The sequence below is a fragment of the Narcine bancroftii genome, chromosome 1 (assembly GCF_036971445.1).
Source record: "Narcine bancroftii isolate sNarBan1 chromosome 1, sNarBan1.hap1, whole genome shotgun sequence".
Classification (NCBI taxonomy): domain Eukaryota; kingdom Metazoa; phylum Chordata; class Chondrichthyes; order Torpediniformes; family Narcinidae; genus Narcine; species Narcine bancroftii.
Genome location: NC_091469.1, coordinates 143537913 through 143561424, shown reverse-complemented (window position 1 = coordinate 143561424; position 23512 = coordinate 143537913).

The following is a 23512-nucleotide window of genomic DNA, read 5'->3' as shown; positions in this document are numbered from 1 at the left end:
AGAAGGTAAAATGACTGGTCAGCAAGAATAATATAGCCAGACATCGGCAGCGTATTGCCAACCCAGATATTGCATGGTTACATAATGTATTAAATCGTAAAAACACTGTGCACCAGTGAGGCTTTGGATGCCTTAAGTGTTGTTCAGAATGTCAAAGAAGTTATTAGGGTAGAGTGTTCAATACTGTCTCTTCTCAAGTGGGAATCCTTAGCCTTTCAGTTAATCAATGTATTATGTGGAATATGATTCATCAAAATGCTTTTAAGGCTGGGAGTCAGATGAAAATTTCAAAACTCAAGTGTATGTATTTTTGATTGAAAAAATTGAGCCATTTCAAGTAGTCACACACCCACACACACACACACACACACACACACACACACACACACACACACACACATACACACACTCTCCCACATACACCCACACACACACACTCACTCACACACACACACACACTCACACACAAACACACACACACACTCACACACACACACTCACACACACACACTCACACACGCACACTCACACTCTCACACACACACTCACACACACACTCACATACACACACTCACACACACACACTCCCACACACACACACACTCACACACACACACTCACACACACACACTCACACTCACACACACACTCACACACACACACACACACACACACACACACACACACACACACACACACACACACACACACATACATTCCCTGCAACGCAGAAGAATGAGGGGAGATCTGATAGATGTATTTGAAATTATGAGGGGTATAGATGGACTAAATGCATGTAGGATTTTTATCACTGTGGTTATATGAGATACACTCCAGAGGACTTGAGTTAGGATGAAAGGGGCAAGTTTAGGGGGAACAATAGAGGGAATTTCTTCATACAGAGATTAGTGGGAGTGTGGAATGTGCTGTTAGCAGAAGTGATAAATGCCAGCTCATTTTTAATATTTAAGATAAAATTGGACAGATACATGGTATGGAGAGATATAGACTGGGTGCAGGTCAGTGGAGCTAGGCAAAATAATAGTTTGGCACAGACTAGGAGAGCTGAAGGATGATGATCGTGGGGAAGAGCTCCCACTGCTGCACAAATGCTCTTCATGGTGTGCGTCTCAAACAGCCTCTGACTTTCAACTCCAACTCCTGCTCTTTACATAGTTCTTATGCCCGACAGAGCTGTTCTCACTGACAGGAGAAGGGGCAATGGTGGGCCACTGGTGCCTTGAAACCAGTTGCTCTGGGCAAATGGGGCTTGTTAACCACAGATGGTAACTCAACCAGGAGAGGGAAAACTCCAATTTCAAACCTCCACTGCCTTGTGGCTATAGTTGCTCACAGGTCAGGCTTTGGGAGCAAACACGAAGGAAAAAATCTGGAGTTGGAGCCCAGAAGGTGGCTGGCTGCTGTCCCCAGCACCAGCCTGGCAACTCCTGTCATGCTACTGGCACCAAACTGTAATCACATTCGTCATTCTGTTGGACTTGTCATTAGCATGGAGGGGTGGTGGTGGGCCATTGCATGGGCAAAAGATGGATCTCCATATCAACTCTGACCTGTCTTTCACTCTGGAGAGGCCACCCCAGCTTCACTTTAGTCACAGTACCCATGATCGACATATCCGACTGAGGTTGCACCCACAATGTTCTCCTGTTCATTGGTTCTAATGAGTCTACAAGGCTTCACCAGTCAACTCAGTCCACCCACTATATTAATAAGTGAACACAGCGCTGCTTCTCATCACATAAATGTCACTTCAAGCAGAAGGTCTGTTTGTTGGTTCCAGGGAAAAAATAAATTCATAATCTGCCCTCCACTCTCTCCGCAACTTCACAAAACCTGAAGAAGTTTACGATGATGATTCTGTTCATAAAATCATTCAAATCAGTCAGATAACTTTTACATCAGCACAAATCAGTGCAGTGTAGTATGTTCGTTCACCTGCCTGTGGTACTTTAATTAATCTGTTAAATGGATTTGAAATTTCACAGATATGGTGGATAGACAAGTGCTCCCTGAAAGGACAACTGTCTCATGAGAGTATTCACCAATGAACTAATTGTCTACTTGAGTCAAAAAAAGGTAGTGAGTGATTATTGGAAGTCATCTGTAGGTTCCCTCAGGTCACCAAGGAGTAGATGAGGGCAGATTTTGCCATGATGCAAAATACAATGCTGTTGCTATGGGTGACTTCAATGACCCTAATCATTTATTTCATTTAAATTTTAAATTTAGACATACAGCACAGTAGCAGGCCATTTTGGCCCACAAGTCCTTCCCACCCAATTGAGATCCCATTAACCTACACCCCCTGTACGTTTCAAAAGGTGGGAGCAAACTGGACCCCCCAGGGAAAGCCTACGCAGACTGTGCAAACTCCTGACAGACAGTGTGAGATTCAAACCCCAGTCTGGAGCGCTGGCATTGTAAAAGATTTGTACTAACTGCTATGCTATCCATGTCTAGCACCTTCTTACAGCATGGGAGAAAATTTGTCAGATTCAGATTAAAATTTCAGACTTTATTGTCAGGGAACATACATGACATCACATACAACCCTAAGATTTATTTTTTCCTGCGGGTGCGGCAGAATAACCATTAATTGCTAATGGAAAAAATAGACAGTACACAGCGTAAACACAAACAAATAATTAATGTAAACAAACTGACAGTACAATACAGAGAGGGCAAAAAGAAAATCAATAAAGTGCACAATTAAGAATCCTTAAATGAGTCTCTAAGTTTGTCATTGAGGAGTCTGACGGTGGAGGGGTAGCTGCTGTTCCTGAACTTGTTGGTGGGAGTCTTTCTGAATCTATACCTCCTTCCTGATGGCAGCAGCGAGAACAGAGAATATCCTGGGTGGTGAGGGTCATTGATGATTGCTGCTGCCCTCCAAAGGCAGTGTTCCCTGTAGATGTACTCAATAGTGGGAAGGGTTTTGCCTGTGATATCCTGGGCTGTGTCCACTACCTGGTCAATAGTCATTAAGGCCCATGATGTTCACTACCTTTGGAGTGACCTGGGCTGTGATGACTGTGTTCTCTGGAGAAGTTGGGGAGCATTTTGCCTGTGATGACCTGGGCTGTGTCCACCACCTTTTGGAGAGTTTTATTCTCAAGGGTTTTGGTGTCACCATACCAGACTGTAATTCAGTTGGTCAGCATACTTTCCACCACACATCTGTAGAAAATTTTCAGAGTTTCTGGTGTCATAACTAAACCTACACAAACTTCTGAGGAAGTATAGGCACTGACCTGCTTTCTTAATAATGCCATTAGTATGATGGTCCAGAAAAAGATCCTCTGAGATAGTGACTCCATGAACTTAAATTTTCTCACCATCTCCACCTCTGATCCCCCAATGATCACTGGATTGTAAATCTCTGGCTTTCCCTTCCTGAAGTCAACAATCAGCTCCTTAGTTTTGATGACATTGGGTGCAAGGTTTATACTAATTTATTTCCAGGCCTCCTGAACATTCGAACAGATTTTTCCATATATGTGCTTGTTTCTTAGGATTCATTAATCAGGGTCATGACCCTTACCCAGAAGTCTTTTCCTATCTTAGCTTAATACAGAGATGTTGTCCTCCTTCAAAGTCATCTTTAACCTTGGTGAACTATCAAAACATGAAATATTCTTTGCTAAATAATTTTGCTTACAACTTTAAAAACTTACATTCTCACCTTTACTTCAGCCAGTTCATTTGCATATTGCTCTCAATCTATCCGCTGTTTTCTTGTTTAGCTGGCTTGCTTACTCTACCAGTGGCTTAGGATAACGTTGTAGAGACAGTGTTGGTGGTGTTTGTGCTTTAGATGTCTCTCTTGGTATTCCAGTCCAAGAAACATTCAAGAGGACTTACTGCCACCCAGAAGACAAAAGAGGTCTGTGCCATATTTGAGGTCCTGATCTTTGAACATTCTTTCCCTTGAGAAGAAACTTTTTTTTTCAATCAGAGAGATGAGAACTTGTTTGACTCATACCACAGGGCATTATTGAGGCCAGCTTATTATAGAACATAGAACATTACTGGACAGTACAGGTTCTTCAGCCATCAGCGTTCATCCTCAGGCTTTCAAAGGGGCAGGAAGACTTAATTGGGTGCCACATCCAGCTGGTAGAAGTGTGGTTTGCACTCCACACATACCTGGAAATTTCTGGTGGTTATCATGATGTTCTCAACTGAAAAGGCGAGTTTTTGGGCTTTGACAAAATGGAAGAACCTGGTGAACCCGTGGTGACAGAAATAATTGTGGAGGGCTTATAAATAGTCTATCAGTACACTTGCACAAGTCCCTCGGGACAGGGCATCTGAAGGCTTGTTAAGCTTTCTGGGCCAGTGCAAGATATTATAGTTGTAGGTGAAGCGTTCGATTCTCCACCTCAGAATTTTGTTGTTCGTGATTTTATTCCCCTGCTTGTTATTGAACATGCAGGGTCAGTCAGCAGGGTAAATCTTTTGCTGGCAAGACACTGACACCAGTGCCGCACCTCTTCAACGATGGCCTGGGCCTCCTTCTTGAAGGAGGAATGCCAGATCTCAGGGCTTTGGAGGGTGCAGGAAAACAATGCAGACAGGGCAAGATTGGATTCATTGCTATCCACCTGGAATGGGGTGGATTCATCCATAGTGTGCATCACATCCTCAGAAATATTCACTTTTGATGTGGTTGAAGGCCTCACGGATATCGGCCAACAGGGGAAGGATGTGGCTTTTACAAAGGGGTTGGCCTTATCTGCATAGTTGTGGACCCACTGGGCATAATAGGAGAAAAATCCCAGGCACCTTTTCTGGGCCTTGAGGTCTGTGAGGAAGTTGGTGCTCCAATAGAGGGCATATGTGGTTTGGATCAGGACCAATAACTCCATTCTCCACAATGCAGCTGAATATAGCCAGGCATGATGTGCAGAATACACATTTATCTTTGTTGTAGGTGAGGTTAAGGCTTTTGGCTGTCTGTCAGAATTTCCAGATATTGGTGTCATGGTCCTGCAGTTCATGACTGCAGATAGTGACATGGACGATGTAGGGGAACGTGGCCAGTTGCCCATGCTCATCCACCATTTGGTCCATCTCTCTGGAAGACAGAGACTCACTACTGACCCCAAAGTGGACCCTCAGAAAGTGGTAGAGGTGTCTCTCTGCTTCGAACATGGTGTAATCCCAGGCGGATAGGGAACTGGTTGAATGCCAACTTTGTCAATGGTTTAAAATACCCAATATTGGGCTATTTGGTTTACCATGTTGGCTGTGGAGGGGGGGAGGGGGTACACATCCAGTTACATAAACCTGTTAATGGTCTGACTTTAGTCTATAAACATTTGGTGTTGTTCTCACTCTTAATCACCACTACCTGAGCTCTCCAGGGGCCCTTAATGGGTTCGATGATCCCCTTGGTCAGGAGCCACCTCACCTTTGATTTGATAATGGCCCTATCCCCAGCCCTGTAATTCCTGCTCTTGGTGGCAACAGGCTTACAGTCAGGGACGAGGTTGGTGAGCAGAGGTTGGGGGGAAATTTGGAGGGTGGAGAACCCACAGGTCACACATGGTGGGCAGATCACGAGTTGCTGGTTGGACAAGTTTGGAGGGGAGGGCAGGTGGTTTTAAAATGGTTGGTTGCAGACCCTGGGGGTGCGGGGTATGGGACTCGTCATATTCCATGGTGACACTGTTAAGGTGGCACTGAAAGTCCAATCCCAGTAGCACAGGCGCACAGAGCTGTAGCATCTCAAGTAGTTTAAAATTTTTGTAGAATTTTATCCAGTTTGATAAGGCTTGCAGCAGTTTCAGCTCACCCTGTTCTAGCAGTAATCTGATCTGATGCTTGCTACACAGGCATCTCCGATCTGCTCCTCCATGTACTCTACTACTGATACCTCAGGTAATCATCAATCGGCTCCTCGGGTTGCTACTTAAATGTGGCTAAGACATGTCTGGCGTAGAGTTCATTCACCTGGGCCAGGTACTGGGTTTTCAGAATGTCCATTGCTTCAGTGAATGTCTCGCAGTCTCTGACTATTGGGTAAATGCGGTGCTCGACCCGTGAGATCAGTAAGTGTAGCTTATTTGCATTGGATTGCAGGATCGCGGTGGAGGCCTACAGAATCACACTGAAGCAGAGTAGCCAGTGTTCAAACTTGTCGGATGCTTCCGGTGACCGCGGGTCAATTTCCAACCTCTCTGGTCTCAGCAACTTGTCCATTCCAAAAAACAAAATTATGGTAGTAAAATTGATGCATAATCAATAACTCCAAAAACTAGAAATTATCTGACTGATTGCCTTTTATTACCATTAGGGGAATCAATAGGGAGGAGCCACGGGTACCATCAGCAATGGTCGGGCCAGCCATACACATACAAACAATGTTCCACCACAGCAGCCCTCTATTTTTCTTTCATCCATCTGCCTGTGGAAGAGTCTCTTAAATCCCCTAATATTTCAGCCTCCACCACCATCCCTGGCAAGGCAGTCGAAGCACCCACAAACCTCTGGGTAAAAAACTTATCTGTGATGTATCCTCTAAATGTCCCTCCATTCACTTTGTGCAGGTGTCCTATTCCTGCCCGGGGAAGAAAGAAAAAAGATTCTGGCTGTTCATATGTGTTCAGAAGGAAGTCAGATGTGGGCCTTATGGCGAAAGGGATGAAGGGTGATGGGGAAAAAGCAGGAATGGGGTGCTGAAGTCACATTATTCAACCATATTCATATTGAAAGTGGATGCAGGCTTGAAGGGCTGAATAGCCTTCTTCCACACCTATTTTCTATGATTCTGAGATCCTTAAATGATGAAAAATTTTGGTGAAGATGATGAATGGTTTTTTTTGCTGAGTGGTGGCTTCAGAGATACGAAGTGTGATCCCAATGAACCACCCACCCATGGGAACAGGATCTCTCTATTTGCACAGCCTAAATCTTCCACAGTCTTATGCTCCGCTCTAAAATTTTCAACCAAACCTTGTTCCGAGAAGCACAACTGTGCCTTCTCAGATCTAAGACCCCTATTGCTTCAATTCTTCATCCCTTGCCACTTTGCACCCAATCTGGGACCATCACATCCTCAAGAGACCACACTGGAGGCAAGACTCCATTTGTGGTGCAATAAATTATGTACAGTTTTGACATACCTTTCCCATGTCTTCACCTTATTCTTCTACTTGTGAATCCGATGCCTGTCAGTTTTCAATGGCGGCTACGATTTTCAAAGATTTCTTCGCAGATGCACAGGTCCTTCTGCTCTTGCATATGTGATTAAATCCATGGTATTTCTTTTTATTCGTTCTGCATGAGAGTCACTTCACAATTCTTTGTGTTAAATTTTAACCACAGTGTCTTGGCTAGTCTATTTCTCATTGATGTGGGGTGGAAAGAGAGAGAGAAAAAAACCTGTGGGCAAACCTGATTGACTGTTCAGCAATGTTGACTGAATGGGTAGGAGATTTCTTTCTCTCTCTCTCTCTCTCTCTCTCTCTCTCTCTCTCTCTCTCTCTCTCTCTCTCTCTCTCTCTTTCTCTCTCTCTCCCTCCCTCTCTCTCTCTCTATTGAAATATATATCTATCTACATCTATCTAAATATTTATCTAAATATCTATCTAAATGTTTGTTACTTATCTATTTGTTACCAACAATCTGTCACTCTGTCTATCTGTCTCTCTATTTATCTATCTTTCCATCTCGTCGTTTAGTTTATCATCACATATACTGAGAAACAGTGACAAATTTAGCTTTGTGTGCTACTTAGGCATCACAAAATGTTGCCCTGCTCTGACACCATTTGGGTTTGAAAATATACAGCAAGGCATGTGGTGAAAACAAAGTTACAAAGATTGTAAAAACTGGGTTTCTAGCATTTTAACATAACAGACAGATCCAATTCAAGAATGGCAGAAATTCTTTCCAGGTGTCACCAGTCACCCGTTGGGTAAACAGAAGGCAACAGGCTCCAACCTTGGCAGGGAATCAGTGCCCACAGATTGGGGTGAAAATTAGTGAGACGCACATCCAATCAGTATCTCAAAGGCTATGGCACTTGAGGGAGCTTCAGTCGAGCAGTCTGAAAGAAACCACTCCTGTCAAACCTCAATAGCAACTGATCAGATCTGGGCACCAGCACCATCTCCCTTGGAGACAGATCATTAAACTGGAAAAACAGTGTGCCCTATTTAATCCAGATCATATGAGCAGTCCAACGGTAAATATTTTTGAATCCTGATTAGTCATCTTCACCTCCAACAGCAAAGAAGTAAAATCAACAAAAATTACACGTTAAATGATGTATGTGTATTTGAATGCACACAGTGTTATCAAACAAAGTGCAGTTAGAAATTGGTAGGTACATTATTCAGGGCACAATGGAGACATGGCTGAAGGAGGATCACAGGTGGGAGCGCAACATCCAAGGATAGACATCATATTGAAAAGATGGGCAGGTGGACTGAGGGAGTGGGGTGACTCTCTGCGTAAAAATGAAATCCTTTTGTGAGAAGGGACATAGGATCAGAGGATGGAGGATCTGTGTGGGAAGCGTTGAGAAACTGCAAGGGAAAAAGAACCTCTAAATAGTAGGCAGGGTGGAAAGTACAACAGGAGTTAGAGAAGACAGTAAGAAAGGCAAGGTTACAGTGGTCATTGGAGACTTCAATATGTAAATTTATGTTCAATCCCAAGAAAAGGAATTTGCAGAATAAAACCACAAGATCACAGATGTTTTTAAAAAAAAATTAGACATGTAACACAGTAACAGTCTCTTTCATCCCACAAGCCCAATTACATCTAATTAACCTGCAAGTCCAGTACATTAAGAATGGTAGGAGGGGACCAGAGCTCCTAAGGAAAACCCACACATACACGGGGAGAACATGCAAACGTCTTATGGACAGTGTGGGATTTGAATCCCCATCCCGATTGCTGGCACTGTAATGGCATTGCACTAACCACAACACCAACCATGCCATAGGAGCAGAAATTGGCTATTCGGCTCCTCGCATCTTCCCCACCATTCATTAATGAGCTGATCCATTTTCTCACTCAGCCTCACTGCCTGGCCTTCTACCAAAAACCTTTGATGCCCTGGATAATGAATAACCTATCAATCTCTGCCTTAAATGCATCCAATGACCTGTGGCAGCAAATTTCACAGATTTATCACACTCTGGTGAAGTGCCAGTAAATGAAGAAACCGAACGCTGGGTAGTTAACCAGAAATCATGGCTTTTATTAGTAGAAACTTAGTAATATAATAATGAATGATAAGGGGCGCGTACACAGTTATGCCCCAGGGGAGTGTCTTTAGTGGTAAAGATAATACACGTCCAATGTCAGGAGAGCAGACTAAGCCCAGTGAAAGACCGACAGCATGACACAGATTCACCACAGTCTCCCCCCGGCAGAAGTTGGGTTAATATTAAAAGAACAGCTTCTAAGGTAACAAGGAAGTGAACAAGCAATTCTACTGTAAGCATAACATAAAACGGTCAAATAAATGGCATTGAGAATATACTGACATAGCCAAAACAAGGCTAGTAACTATCAGTGCAATCAGAATTTAATGAAATGCTTATGAATAGAGGAGCCTCTCAGGTTGTTTTCGAATGTGTGCAGACTCCTTATTGGAGCAGGTGGCAGTGTTGATACAGTTCCCTGGTCTGTAGTGTGAGATGGCGGGTCTTCTGGACCCGCTCCAGAATCACCTGTGTGAGGCTGTGGGGCTTCAGCATAGCCATCTGAATGCTTACTAGGGGTCACAGGCTGGGATGGTGCGTCCAACTTCTCAGGATCACTCTGAATGGGGGCGTGCGGAATGTGTGAGCAAAGCAGGGCTAGATCTCTTAGGGGTACTGTGTCCGTGCTACCGTCTAGAAATTTAAAGTGGGATTAGTGTGCGGTAATTGAACTGGATGGACTAGAGAGTCCATTTTGCGCGTCCGAGCATGTCTCTTCAGCAGCACGGTTCCACATTTAGATAGACAGGCTGGCCAGTCCATCACAGTTCCTGATTTCCTAGGAAAAGTAAACATATGTTCATGAGGTGTTTGATTTGTAGCTGTACATAATAGGGACCAAATAGAATGTAGCGCCTCAGGCAGCACGTCCTGCCGAGTAACAGGGTAGTGATGTGTCTTTAACGCAAGGTTGACAGTCTTTCAGACTGTAGCTTTAGCCCTTTCGACCTGCCCATTGCCCTGGGGGTTGTAGCTCATGGTGCGGCTGGTGACAATCCTCTTGCGTATCAGAGCTTGGCGCAGCTCTGCGCTCATGAATGCTGAGCCCCTGTCTGTATGAATGTAGCTGTGAAAACCAAAAGTACTGAAGATTCTGTCAAGTGCCTTAATGACAGATGTCATTGAGACGTCAGAGCAGGGTATTGCGAAAGGAAACCTTGAATATTTGTCGATTACACAAAGGAAAAACACACTTTTGCTGTTAGAAGGTAATGACCCTATAAAATCTAAACTGATCCTTTCAAAAGGTCGGGTCGCTCTGATGAGAGTGGCCCCTGGAGCTTTAAAATACTGCGGTTTGCATTCAACGCAAACAGGGCAACTCATAGTCAGTTTTCTGACTTCTTCGAGGGAGTAACAAAAGTTGTTCGCCCTTATAAGGCGGAAGAATCTTGTGACCCCTGGCTGGCACAGTCTGCTATGGATCTCCTTTAGTCCTTTAAGTTGACCACCGGCAGCAGCTCGTGACAATGTGTCGGAGGGATCATTTAACTTGCCAGGTCTGTACAGGATCTCATAATTGTAAATTGAGAGTTCTATTCGCCAGCTTGCCATCTTATCGTTTTTAATCTTACTTTTGTGTTTAGCATCAAACATGTAAGCTATAGATTTCTGATCAATGACCAGGGTGAATTTTCTACCAGCTCGAAAGTGTCTCCAGTAGTGAACAGCTTCAATGATAGCCTGGGCTTCTTTTACAATGGCCGGATGCTTAAGTTCAGGTCCGCGTAGCATGCGGGAGAAAAATGCCACTGGTCTGCCCTATTCATTAAGGGTTCTTGCTAAAGCACAATCTGAGGCATTGGTTTCCACTTGGAACAGGACATCCTCGTCGATGGACGAGAGTGCAGCTTTGGCAATATCTGTTTTAATTCTCTCAAAAGCTTTCAGAGCCGCTGGAGAGAGAGGGAAATATTTTGTGTCAAACAGGGGGTGTGCTATACTAGGAAAAGAATCCCATACACCTCTTAAGGGCTTTTGTGGAGTCTGGGGATGGCAACTTCTTAAGGGGTGCCATTCTTTTAGGATCAGGGCGGATTTCGCCCTCGCAAACAATGTAGCCCAGAATGGGTAGTTCTGTTGCATTGAAAACACATTTACCCTCGTTCACTGTAGGGTTGAGTTCTTTGGTCATTGCTAGGAATTTTTTTAAGTTGTCATCATGTTCGGTCTGGGTCTTACCACAGATAATGACATTATCCAGATAGGGGAATGTACCCTGTAACTCATACATGCTAACAATTTTATCCATCTCCCTCTGAAACAATGACACACGATTAGTGACTCCAAAAGGTACCCTCCTAAACTGGTATAGCCCCCCAACTTGAACGCCATATAGGGTTGTTCACATTTTTAATGGGAATTTAGTGGTAGGCTGCCTTAAAGTCAATAGTTGAGTACACCTTATATTGTGCTATCTGATTAACCATTTCGTTAATGCGAGGCAATGGGTAGGCGTCCAAGTTAGTATAACAGTTAATTGTCTGGCTGCAGTCAATAGCTAGTCATTTCTTAGTGTGATTTTTCACCACTACCACCTGGGCTCACGACGGACTCCTGCTGGGTGCAATCACCCCCTCTTTAAGTAGTCTCTGAGTCTCAGCCTTAATAATCTCATGGTCCTTTTTGCTGTAAGAACGGCTCTTAGAGGCAATAGGTCGACACTTGGGAGATAGATTGCTGAACAGGGAGGGAGCTTTGATCTTTAATGTGGGCAGACTGCAGTAACCAGTGCGGGACATGATAAGTGTGGGTCGAGGCCCATCGAATTATAACACTACACTTTTCATCGGAGATTGAATATCCAATCCCAGTAACACGGAAGTGCAGAGATTAGGCATCATGAAAAGCCAAACATCAGCAAGACAATGTCCCTGCAAGTTCAGAATAACCTTATACTTGTCCCGTTTAGTCTTTTTAAGTTTACTACAAGCCATCGATATCCGTTGGTTCGCTGGATATCTCTGCAAATTTAAGGCTTTAGCAACCTTTTCATTAATGTAGCTGTCAGTGCTGCCGGAGTCTATTAAGCAATCGACAGTCTCACCATTCACCTCCCCCTTCATAGTTGACCATTCCAGTCCGTAACAACCCCTAAGCTTCACAGTCAATTGAGCTATCACAGGGGAACTTTGTCTTGATCTCACCTCGCCGTCACTTGAAGTCGATTCAGTGATTTCCCCCACCCCACCTTCACAGTCGTCTTCCATTCCAGTGGCTCTAGGATGAATTTTCTAGCAAAATGGCCATGTTTCCCACAGTAGCTGCAAGTAGCGAATCGAGGCGAACACTTCTGTCTGGGGTGCCAGCTCTTATTACAGAAGTAACATTTGCCAGATGTTTGTCCTTTCATCCCCCTCAGGGCTCCAGCACTCCTGAGTGTTTCCTTTTCAGTTTCCAGTATTTCACTGGACTGCATAGCACTTCTCAATATTTTGGCAAGCATGACTGCTTGGCCATAGGTCAGAGACTCTGTTTCTAATAACTTCTGATGGATGTAACTGGAGTCGATTCCGTTGACGTAAGCATTGAGCTTCAAAGCATTGCGGTTGTTCACATTGACTGCTTTGACATCGCATTCGTTTGCCAACAAGCCGAGAGCCAGTGCATAGGCAGCACTAGTCTCCTGGGTTTTTGGCGTCTAGTCAGCAACTGGTGCCAGGTAACATATTCTATGGCGCCGCATAGTAAACGGTCAGTCGTTCCCGGACTATAGCCAGCGTCGCAGCTCCTCAAGTTACAGCAAAAGGGATCTTACCCAGTAAGGAATTCAGGTGGCCCCACTGTATCCATTCATCGATCACGTTGTTCCGAGCCATGTAGTAATCAAAACAAGTAATCCAGTGATTGAAGATTTCTCTGGCCCTTGGGGCAGACTGGTTCATCATCAGCCAGTCTGGCTTGAGTACTGCATCCATTTCTACTAATAAATTTGAAGTGCCAGTAAGTGAAGAAACCGAAGGCTGTGTAGTTAACCAGAAATCATGGCTTTTATTAGTAGAAACTTAGTAATACAATAATGAATGATAATGGGCTCGTACAGATATAACCAAGGGGAGTGTCTTTAGTGGTAGAGATAATACACATCCAATGTCAGGAGAGCAGACTAAGCCCAGCGAAAGACTGACAGCATGACACAGATTAATCATATCTGGCTGAAGACATGTCTCTGCATTACTCTTGTAGATTAATTGGTTTATTTGGGGGAAACAGGCTTGTGGGCCAGAAGGGCCTGCTATGTCTAACAAAAAGACCAAAGAAATCCAATCTGAATGTGGTTGTGGAAGACAAGGAGAGCTGAGCCAGCTTAGAAATGTTCTGTCAGATGGAAATGTGAAATCGGGAGATCGTCTCCAACCCACTCTCACAGGGAGTGGATGGGACACAGTGGCACCAGTGACGCCAGCATTGATCCTGATGGCAAATACAGACCATGTGGAGTTTATACCTTCTCCTTATATCCTTGTGGGTTTCCACCGGATGCCAAGGTTTCCCCACCTATCATAAAGATGAGTTGGTCCATTGGTCTATGGCTACTGTACATTGTAAGCAGGAGGCAGAATGGAGCGGGCTGCATCAATGTGTATCTGGGACAGAATAAGTAACGGGAAATTAAGTGTCTCATTAGCAATTAGCCTCAAAATTCAGGGTCAAAGAATGAGGACAAAGATGAAGAAGAACTGCTTTCCCCAGAGGGTGGTGAATTTATGAAATTTGCTGCCCATTGAGGCAGTGGAGGTAACCTCAGTAAGTATATATTAAGGCAAGGTTAGATAGATTTTTACATAGTAGGGACTCTAAGGGATATGGGGGAAAGGCAGGGAGGTGGAGATGAGCCTGTCATCAGATTTGCCATAATCTCCTTGAATGGTGGAACAGGTTCAATGGGCCGGATGGCCTACATCTGTTCCTATTTCTTAGGTTCTTAAATGAGGGAACAGGACAGATAGGGATGAGAGTGAGCATAGAAATAATACATTGATTGGAATAAACTGTGAGAAATTATCCTTCACATTTATCACTTCCTCAATATTATTTAATATGTTCTAATCACTGTGTTGGAGGAACTCAATAGCCATAGGAAGTAAAGGATAACCACCATTTCAGGCCTGGACCCTTCATCAGTGAGATTATCTTGTTTAACTGTTTGTGGGAGTTTGCTGTGCATCCCAGTTGTCCACAGGGATCAAAATGACTTTGCTGCATCTAATTTATTGTTGGATATTTTTGAAGGGCCATGGGGGTACTAAAAAATTCTGTCTGACTGTGTCTCTATTTCCAGTCAAGTTAGAATGAGTTCAGGATTGGAGATCTGATGCTGAAGGTTAGAGGCGCACGACAGACTGCAGATGCCGGAATCTGGAGGGGAAAACCATTCTGCAAGAGGAGCTCATCAGAAAGGAACTGGTCAATATTTCAGGTTGGAGCCCTGAAGGAGGGTTCCAATCCCAAATGTTAACCGTTCTTTCTCTCCCCCTGGCACTGCTCGATCCGCTGAGTTTCCTCCAATAGGTTGCTAAAAGCTGAACGCTGCCGGTTTCCAAATGAATCCAGACACTCAGGATGCATTTTGTTGGAGAAAATAATAAAACTGAAGAGTGTTAAACATTCTTCATCTTGACAGTGCAGCATAACAAATCAATCAACAATTTTCATTAACAGGTAATTCAGATCAATACTTCTCCAATAATTTGTTGCTGATGGAATGAGAAAAGCAATTTCATTGATTAATGATCCAAACCTCAGGTAGAAATTATGCCTTTCACATCTTTGATACTGACAGACAAAGTCCCATGGTGGTTTACTTGCAATAATTTCTCTCTTCATTTCCAGCCTTCCTCATTTACAATTGATTAAACCATGTTTATAGCAGGACCCCTGTTTGCAGATCACATGCTGCATGTTTTCTAAAGAAGCTGATTCTATTAAAAAAAAACAGGTATCAATAACAGTGATGGTAAATAAACACACACAGAAATGCTGCAGGAACTCAGCCGGTCTCGTAGCGTCCATTGGAGGTAAAGATTGTAACACTGACATTTCAGGCCTGAGGCCTTCTTCAAGGTATAAGCAAAGAACTGGAAGGTGTCAGAATAAAGGCTGAAGAATGGGAGGGGGGAGGAGTCCAGACTTAGCAAAAGGATATGAAAAGAGGAGAGATGAGAGTTTATTTTGGCTCTGTGAATGGAGACAAAGGGAAAAGGGAAGAGAGAAAGAGAGACAGAAGCTGGGCGAAAGGTGACAGGGGAAGAAGAAGGAGGGATGTTTAATGGAAACCCAAGAAGTCAATATTAATGTCATCCGGTTGGAGGGTGGCAGGATGAAAGATGTTCCTCCAATTTGCTGGTGCCCTTAGCCTGGACAGTCCATCGACAGACATGACAGCAAGGGGACGGGATGGAGCATTGAAATGGGTGGACACTTTGAGATCCATGTTATTGCAGTGGACAGAACAAAAGTGCTCAATAAAGCAATCTCCCAATCTGTGCACAGTCTCTCCGATTTAGAATAGACCTCAACAGAAGCACTGGATGCAGTAGATTTAGACAGATATGTGGATGCAGAAAAATAGAGGGTTATGGGAGCGAGATAGGGTCAGCGCAACATCATGGGACAAAGGGCTTGTACTGTTCTGTAATGTTCTATGTTCTAAAAATGGGGGTCCAATCTAAAAGCGGTCCAAGTCAGAAGGATAGGAGATCATCAAGACCCACAAGCAAAAGCATAGGAAAGTCTCCTCCATCCCAACTCTGTCCTTGATGTAAGTGCCTTGAGACCATCCCACAACAGGCTCTTCAGCCCAGCCTTGTTGCCAGACCAGCCCATCAAGAAGTCAAAGAGATCGCATCCCTTCTAAAAAATAACAGGGCCTCAAGAGTAAACAATATCACTGCCATAGTTCTCAAACTTCATGGCAAAAAAAAGCTTCAAGCACAAATTCACAATGTCCTTATCTGCATCCAAGGAGAGAAGGATTATACCAGGCAATGTCAGAGATGTGAAAAGCATGACCGCCTCGAACAAATAGGTTAAGACTGAACATCAGAAGGTTCTCCATCCTGTTACCAGAGGGGGAAATCATCTCTAAAGTCCTCCTGAACCACTTCCTCATTGTGGCTGGTGATTTTCTTCCAAGTTGTGAATAGACATCTTCTATTGACCACCAGGCACAGTAGAGATAATCTTCACCAGGTGATAAGCATTCTGGCCATTCTGGCCATCCACAGCCACAAAGGTCATGAATAATGATTATATTTATCATCATACATATTGTACTATCTATAATATATATCTATAGATATGCGTGAAATTCTTACTTTCTGCGGGTGAATATTTATTTGTAAAGAAAGACTACAATAATGAACCAATTGAATTAAATTAAAAGTGACAATGGACACCTAAAATAGATAAGAAAGATTCCCAATCATCCTCATGCAAAAAGAGATGCAATATTGCACAGAGTCCATGATAATTGTAGCAAGGGAAGGTTTAAGATAGGTTTAGCTATTGGAAAGAAACTGTTCTTGAAACTAGAGGCGCTGTACCTTCTGCCCAAAGGTAGCAGAAGGTAGCAGTGAGAAAAGCTAATGACAAGGGTGATGGATGTCCTTTAAGATGTTGCCTCCTTCCTTGAAGCAGAACCTCAAATAGATGTCAGCCATGGATGGGAGTTCAGAGCCTGTGATGGAACTAGATATGCTTTCAGTATTCTGTGCTCCTGCGGTCTTTGATTGTCACACCAGGTTGTGAAGCAACCAGTCAATATACTTTCCACAGTGCACCTGCTGAAGTTTGATTTAGCCTCTGACCACATACTAAATCTTCTCCGACTCCTTTGAAAGTAGAGGCGTTGGTGTGCTTTATTCATCGTTGCCTCAATGTGCTGGCTCCTAAAAATATCTTCTGAAATATTGACTCCCAGGAACTTGAGGGTTCTGACTCTCTCCACCTCCTTCCCATCAATGTAAATAGGCATGTCGTCCTTCGAACGCTCCTTCCAAAAATCAATAATAATCTCTTTGGTCTTGGTGTTGTTGAGGACAAGATTGTTGTTTTGGGACTATCCAACCAGATTTTCAATCTCCATCCTGAATTCCATCTCATCATTTCCAGTTATTCGGCCAACATAGATGATGTCTTCAGCAAATTTGTAGATTGAGTTGGAAGATGAACTTGGATGTACAGCAATGGGTGTACAGCGAATAGAGAAGGTGACTAAACATGCAACCTTGGGGTGCCTATAATCACAGGGAAGAGGTGATGTTTCTGATCTGCACTGATTGGTGTCTGATGATGAGGACATTGAGGCTCCAGTTGCAGAGGTTCTTGAGCTCGGTTATGAGCTTTGCTGGTGTGACAGTGAAGATGATGAGGTTTCTGTACATCCAGAGGCAGTGGTGACAGAATCTTCATATGGTGAAGATCACATGAACACTGGGCACGATCTTCACTGTGTGAAGATTCTGTTCATTTGCAGGCAGAGTGCACACAACCTTGAGCACCACTATGTTCCATCCTGCAATGAACTTACCGCTGGAACGGAACCCATTTCCAAAAATCAATCTGTTCACTCCTCAATGATGTCTCTCCAGAACTATGTTCATTCCAACCTTAGTTGCTCAGCAGCCGGAAACAGAAGACATTCATTGATAAATTTGTCGTAGGAATCGATCGATGACACAAATGTTTCCTGCCACTTGTGAAGTTATGCCTGAATATTGCCTTGGTTTTGCTGCATGCAGGCATATGAATTTGAAAGATGGAAGTCCCATGAAAACATGGTGCTAATTTCTTTGATAGGTTGTTATTTATCTTCTTCATAACATTGAGGAAATTGATAAGAATAAAGGTGAAAGATTATTTTCTCCAATTGGTGAACAGATAACAAATGAAAAGAATGGGAAGGGTATGTATATTTAATAGCACTAAACATCAAAAGGGAAGACATTCTTACTGCTAAGTGGGTCCTGTAGTGTCCAAGGGAGGCAAAGATACAGTATATAACCACCATTTCGGGCCTCAGCCCTTCATCAAGGTAATTTGATGAGAAGCTCAGACCCAAAATATTGGTGATATAAGTCTGCCTCCTATGGATGCTACAGGATCTGCGGAGTTTCTCTAGCACTTTTGTGTATTAACTGCAATCACAGCATCTGCAGACTTTCTTGTTTCACTTACTACAAAGTGATTTTGTTTATGAAGCGGATTAATTTTATTTAACTGTTGAAATAGAATTGGTTGCAGGATTTAGATGATATAAAACTCTATCTACTCTAAAATTAAAACAGAAAGTACTGGAAACTCTTAGCAGCTAAGGCACCATCTGTAAATAGAGAAGTAGATCGAGGACTTCTTGATCATTTGAATGATATGGACCCAAGATTTCTAAAGCACAATGACCTTATACCAGCACTGATTGACCACAGCTTACAAACAAATAAAGAATACACTCATTTGTTTTTTTAAGCACATGATGAAGTCAACTTTCTTTGTATTATCCACTAGACACTACGTTGCATTCTTCAACTCCCCAAACACCACCCAGCTACACTCCTCCGACCTTCTCATTGGCTCACCGCCACATGGGTGATCCTGACCCCCTCACTCTCCTCCTCCTGCATCTGAGATCCATCACCTTTATATGATGCTTAACAAACCCGTGCATGTGTGCTATTACTCCGACACGTCGCTTTGCTTATGTCATAAGCAATTTCTGGCACCGCTCCCAATGAAGGTAAGTACGTGACCATGACAACCTAATAGGCCTTACTATTATTTAATTGATGAGTGATTTCATCTACAGTCCAGCTTGATTCTGTACTCAAGGTTTTTGAGAAATATCTTGTGAACAAAAAGGTGAAAGATAAAATTTGTCTTTATTTAATGAACTAGATGCTTCAGAATAGACTGTGCTGTGCACTTTCCTTACAGAAATAGCAAAGAAGGAAATTCATGATGGGATAACATAGAGAGTTCATTGCACAGTGAGTACTGATTCAGAAATGTTTTGGATGGCTTTCCCTTATGCAGAAGTTTTAATGATGAAATTATTCATTAAAAATGTCTTAAGTGTTTCCATAAGTATGGAGAAAAGGATTTGGCACTTGAAGTGCCAAGTATAGCATTTTGGAGCAGCGTGTTGATAAGCCCACTGGGGGGGGGGGGGGGGGGGGGGGGGGGAGGGGAATCAGCGGTTCTGGAATTTGGTGCTGTGTAATGATTAGAGAGTTTAAGGAAAAGGAATCCTGAGGAGACAGTGATCATAAGATGATTGAGTTCACTTTGATATTTGAAAAAGAAAAGGCTAAATCTGATGTGTTGGTATTTCAGTAGAGTAAAGGAAATTACAGTTGCATGAAAGAGGAACTGGCCAAAGTCCACTGGTAAATCACACTAATGGGGAAGACAGCAGATCACCAATGGCTGTAGTTTCTGCAAGAAAAGAGGAAAGTGCAGGAAGGGACATCCCAAAAAGACAGACATTTGTGAGAGGAAAATGAGACAATTGTGGTTGTCAAGGGAAATTAAAGCCAATGTAAAAGCCAAAGAGAGGGCACATAAGGAAGCAGAAATTAGTGGGAAGATGGAGGACTAGGAAACTTCTAAAAACTTTGAGAAGGCAACTAAGCAGGAGATTAGGAACGAAAAAGATGTATTATGAAAGGGGGTTAGCAAAGAGGATACTAAAAGTTTTAAAAATATATGAAGAGTAGAATAGAGACAAAAATAGACATAGGACTGATAGAAAAAGATTCTGGAGAAATTATAATGGAAAACAAGGAGATGACAGAGAAATTGAATGAATAATTTTGAATCATTCTTCACTGCGGAAGATATTTGAGATTCTAAATTTGAGAAAGGCTAATTTTGAGGAAATAAGAAAGGATCAAAAATGCCTGGATTGGGATAAGGTATTTTAATGCAAGGATGTGCGAGGTAAATGGAGGACCTTCAAGAGTGAAATGTTGAGGCCTCTGATCAGTCGTGTGTCCCAGAGATTGGCCCTGGGACAGCTCTTATTTGTCATGGTTAGTCAGTTTGCGATGGTGCAGTAGATAATGAAGAAGGTTATCTAAGATTATGACAGGGACGAGATGAACTGGGAAAATTGGGCCAACGAAAGGAGGATGGAATTTAACTCTGACAAGGGTGAGGAACTGCACTTTGCACTTTGTTAGATCAAATGGTGGTCTTGAAGAGTGATTTAGAATAGAGAGACTTGGGGGAGAACAGGTACACAGTTCCATGAAAATGGTGACACCAGTAGACAAAGCAACAAAGAATGTATTTGCCACACTTGCCGCCTAAGTCAGGGCAATAAGAAAATTTTTAACATTTAAATTAAATTTAGACATACAGCAAGGTAACAGGCCATTTTGGTCCACGAGTCGATGCCACCCAATTTACACCCAATTAACCTACAACACCCGTACGTTTTGAATGGTGAAAGGAAGCCAGATCCCCCAGGGAAAACCCATGCAGATATGGGGAGAACGTACAAACTCCTTACCGACAGCGCAGGATTTGAACCCTGGTCTCTATTGCTGGCACTGTAAAGGCGTTGCACTAACCACAACGGATGTTGTGATCAAACTGTACAAGGCATTAGTGAGATCGCAGATGGAGCATTGCCCACAGTTTTGGTCACCCAGCTATAGGAAAGATATCATGAAGTTGGAATGGGTGCAGTAAAAATACCAGGAATAGCAGGCTTGAACTATGAGGAGAAGTTGGATAGGCTGGGAATTTTATCACAGGAGCATAAATGGCTGAGGCATAAGCTTATGCAGATTTATAAAATCATAAAGGACATAAATGAGGTCATCATATATTTATCAGTGTAATAAAATCCAAAATTGGAGGGCATAGATTTAAGATGAGAGAGGAAAGATTTAGAAGAACTCTGAGGGGTATCTTCTTCGCACAGAGTGTGGTAGTGGTAGAGTCAGGGCAATAACAATTTTTTTAAAAAAATAGACATATACATGGATAGGGAAGGTCATTAGGAAATGCAGGGAAATTGATTGGACTCCCATATTTTAAAAGGGCTGGATGGCTTGGAGTTTGTCAAATGTGTTCAGGAAAGTTTTCCAAACAGAGGTACAACTTTAGAGAATGCAATCTCCTTTTAGGGAATGAGAATGGACAGGTGACAGAAGTATGTGCAGGGGAACATTTTGGGTCTCATGATCATAATGCCATGAATTTCAAGTTAATTATGGAGAAGGAGAGGTCTGGGCCTTGGTTTGAGATTCTAAATTTGAGAAAGGCTAATTTTGAGGAAATAAGAAAGGATCTAAAATGCATGGATTGGGATAAGGTGTTTTAATGCAAGGATATGCGAGGTAAATGAAGGACCTTCAAGAGTGAAATGTTGAGTGTACAGAGTTTACATGTTCCTGTCAGGATTAATGTTAAGGATAGAAGGCAAAGGAAGCCATGGTTTTCGAGGGATACTGGGGATTCGTTTTAGAAGAAGAGAGTGGTGTAGAGCAGGTATAGGCAACATTTAACAAATGAGGTACTTGAAGAGTGAAAAAATGCAAGTAAAACCTCAAGAAATAAATCAGGAAGGCTAAGAAAAAGACAAGAAAATGTGAAGGAAAATCCTTTGGATTTTTACAGATATATTAAGAGCAAAAGGATAGTAAGGGCAAAATTGGTCCTCTTGAAGATCAGAGTGGTCAACTTTGTATGCAGCCAAAAGAGATGGGGAGAGATCTTTTTTTTCATTAGAATTCACTCAGCAAACAGGCACAGAGTTGTGGGAAGTAAGGAAAACAAGCAGTGAGGTCATGGAACCTGAACAGATTAAAAAGGAGGAAGTGCTTGCTGTCTTTAAGCAAATAATGGTGGATAAATTCAGAGGGCCTGATAAGATATTCCCTTAAATACTGAAAGAATCTAGTGGAGAAATTGCAGGGGCTCTGGCTGAAATATTTAAAATGTCCTTAGCCAAAGGTGTCGCACTGGAGGATTGGAGGGTAGATCACATTATTCCATTGTTTAAAAAAGGCTCCAAAAGTAATCCTGGAAATTATAGGCCAATGAGCCTGGTAAATTATTGAAAGTTTTCTAAGAGATCAGATGTACAATTATTTGGAGAGCCAAAAACTGATTATGGATAGTCAACATGACTTTGTGCATGGTAGGTCATGTTTAATCAATCTTTTGAGGAGGTTACCAGGAAAGTTGATGAAGGAAAGGCTATGGATGCTGTTTACATGGGTTTTGACAAGGTCCCACATAGGAGGTTAGTTCTGGAAGGTTCAGCTAGGTATTCATGATGAAGTAGTGAACTGGAATTAAAAATGGCTGGATGGGAGATGCCAGAGAGTAGTGGTGGAAGATTGGTCCTCAGACTGGAGTCCTGTGACTAGTGATGTGCCTCAGGTATTGGTGCTAGGACCATTGTGGTTTGTCAACTATATTAATGATCTGAATGAATTTTTAAATTTACATTTTTAAATGTTTATTTTTTTTTAAAAATAGATATACAGCACAGTGACAGGCCATTTCGGCCACAAGCCCGTGTCACCCAGTTTACACCCAATTAACCTGCACCCCATTATGTTTTGAACAGTGGGAGGAAATCAGAGCCCCTGGGGAAAACCCACGCAGACACAGGGAGAACATAAAACTCCTTACAGACAGCATGGGTTTCAAACCACAGTCCTGATCGCTGGCGCTGTAAAGGTGTTGCGCTAATCATTATACCCACTCTGGTGCTGTAATGTGATAACAATTATGTGGTAAGTTGGAACAGCAAGTTTGCAGATGACACTAAGATTGAGGCGTGAACAGCGAATAAGGTTTTTCATAGTGTATAGAGAGCTCTGGACCAGCTGAAAAAAAAGGCCCAGAAAAGGCAGATGGAATTTAATCCAGACAAGTGTGAGGTGTTGCACTTTGGAAGGACAAACCAAGAATGGTAGGGCACTGAGGAGTGTGGTAGATCAGAGGAACCTTGGAATTCAAATTCATAGTTCCCTGAAAGTTATGTCGCAGGTGAAAAGAGAGCTTTTGGCTTATTGGCCTTCGTAAATCAAAAGTGTATAGGAGCTGGGATGTTATGGTAAAGTTGTGTGAGAGATGGGAAAATTGATCTAAAATTATGAACATGGAAGAAACTAAAGTTCATCAGTAAATGGCTGTAACCAGTCTTTGGCTTGGCTTCGCGGACGAAGATTTATGGAGGGGGTAAAAAGTCCACGTCAGCTGCAGGCTCGTTTGTGGCTGACAAGTCCGATGCGGGACAGGCAGACACGATT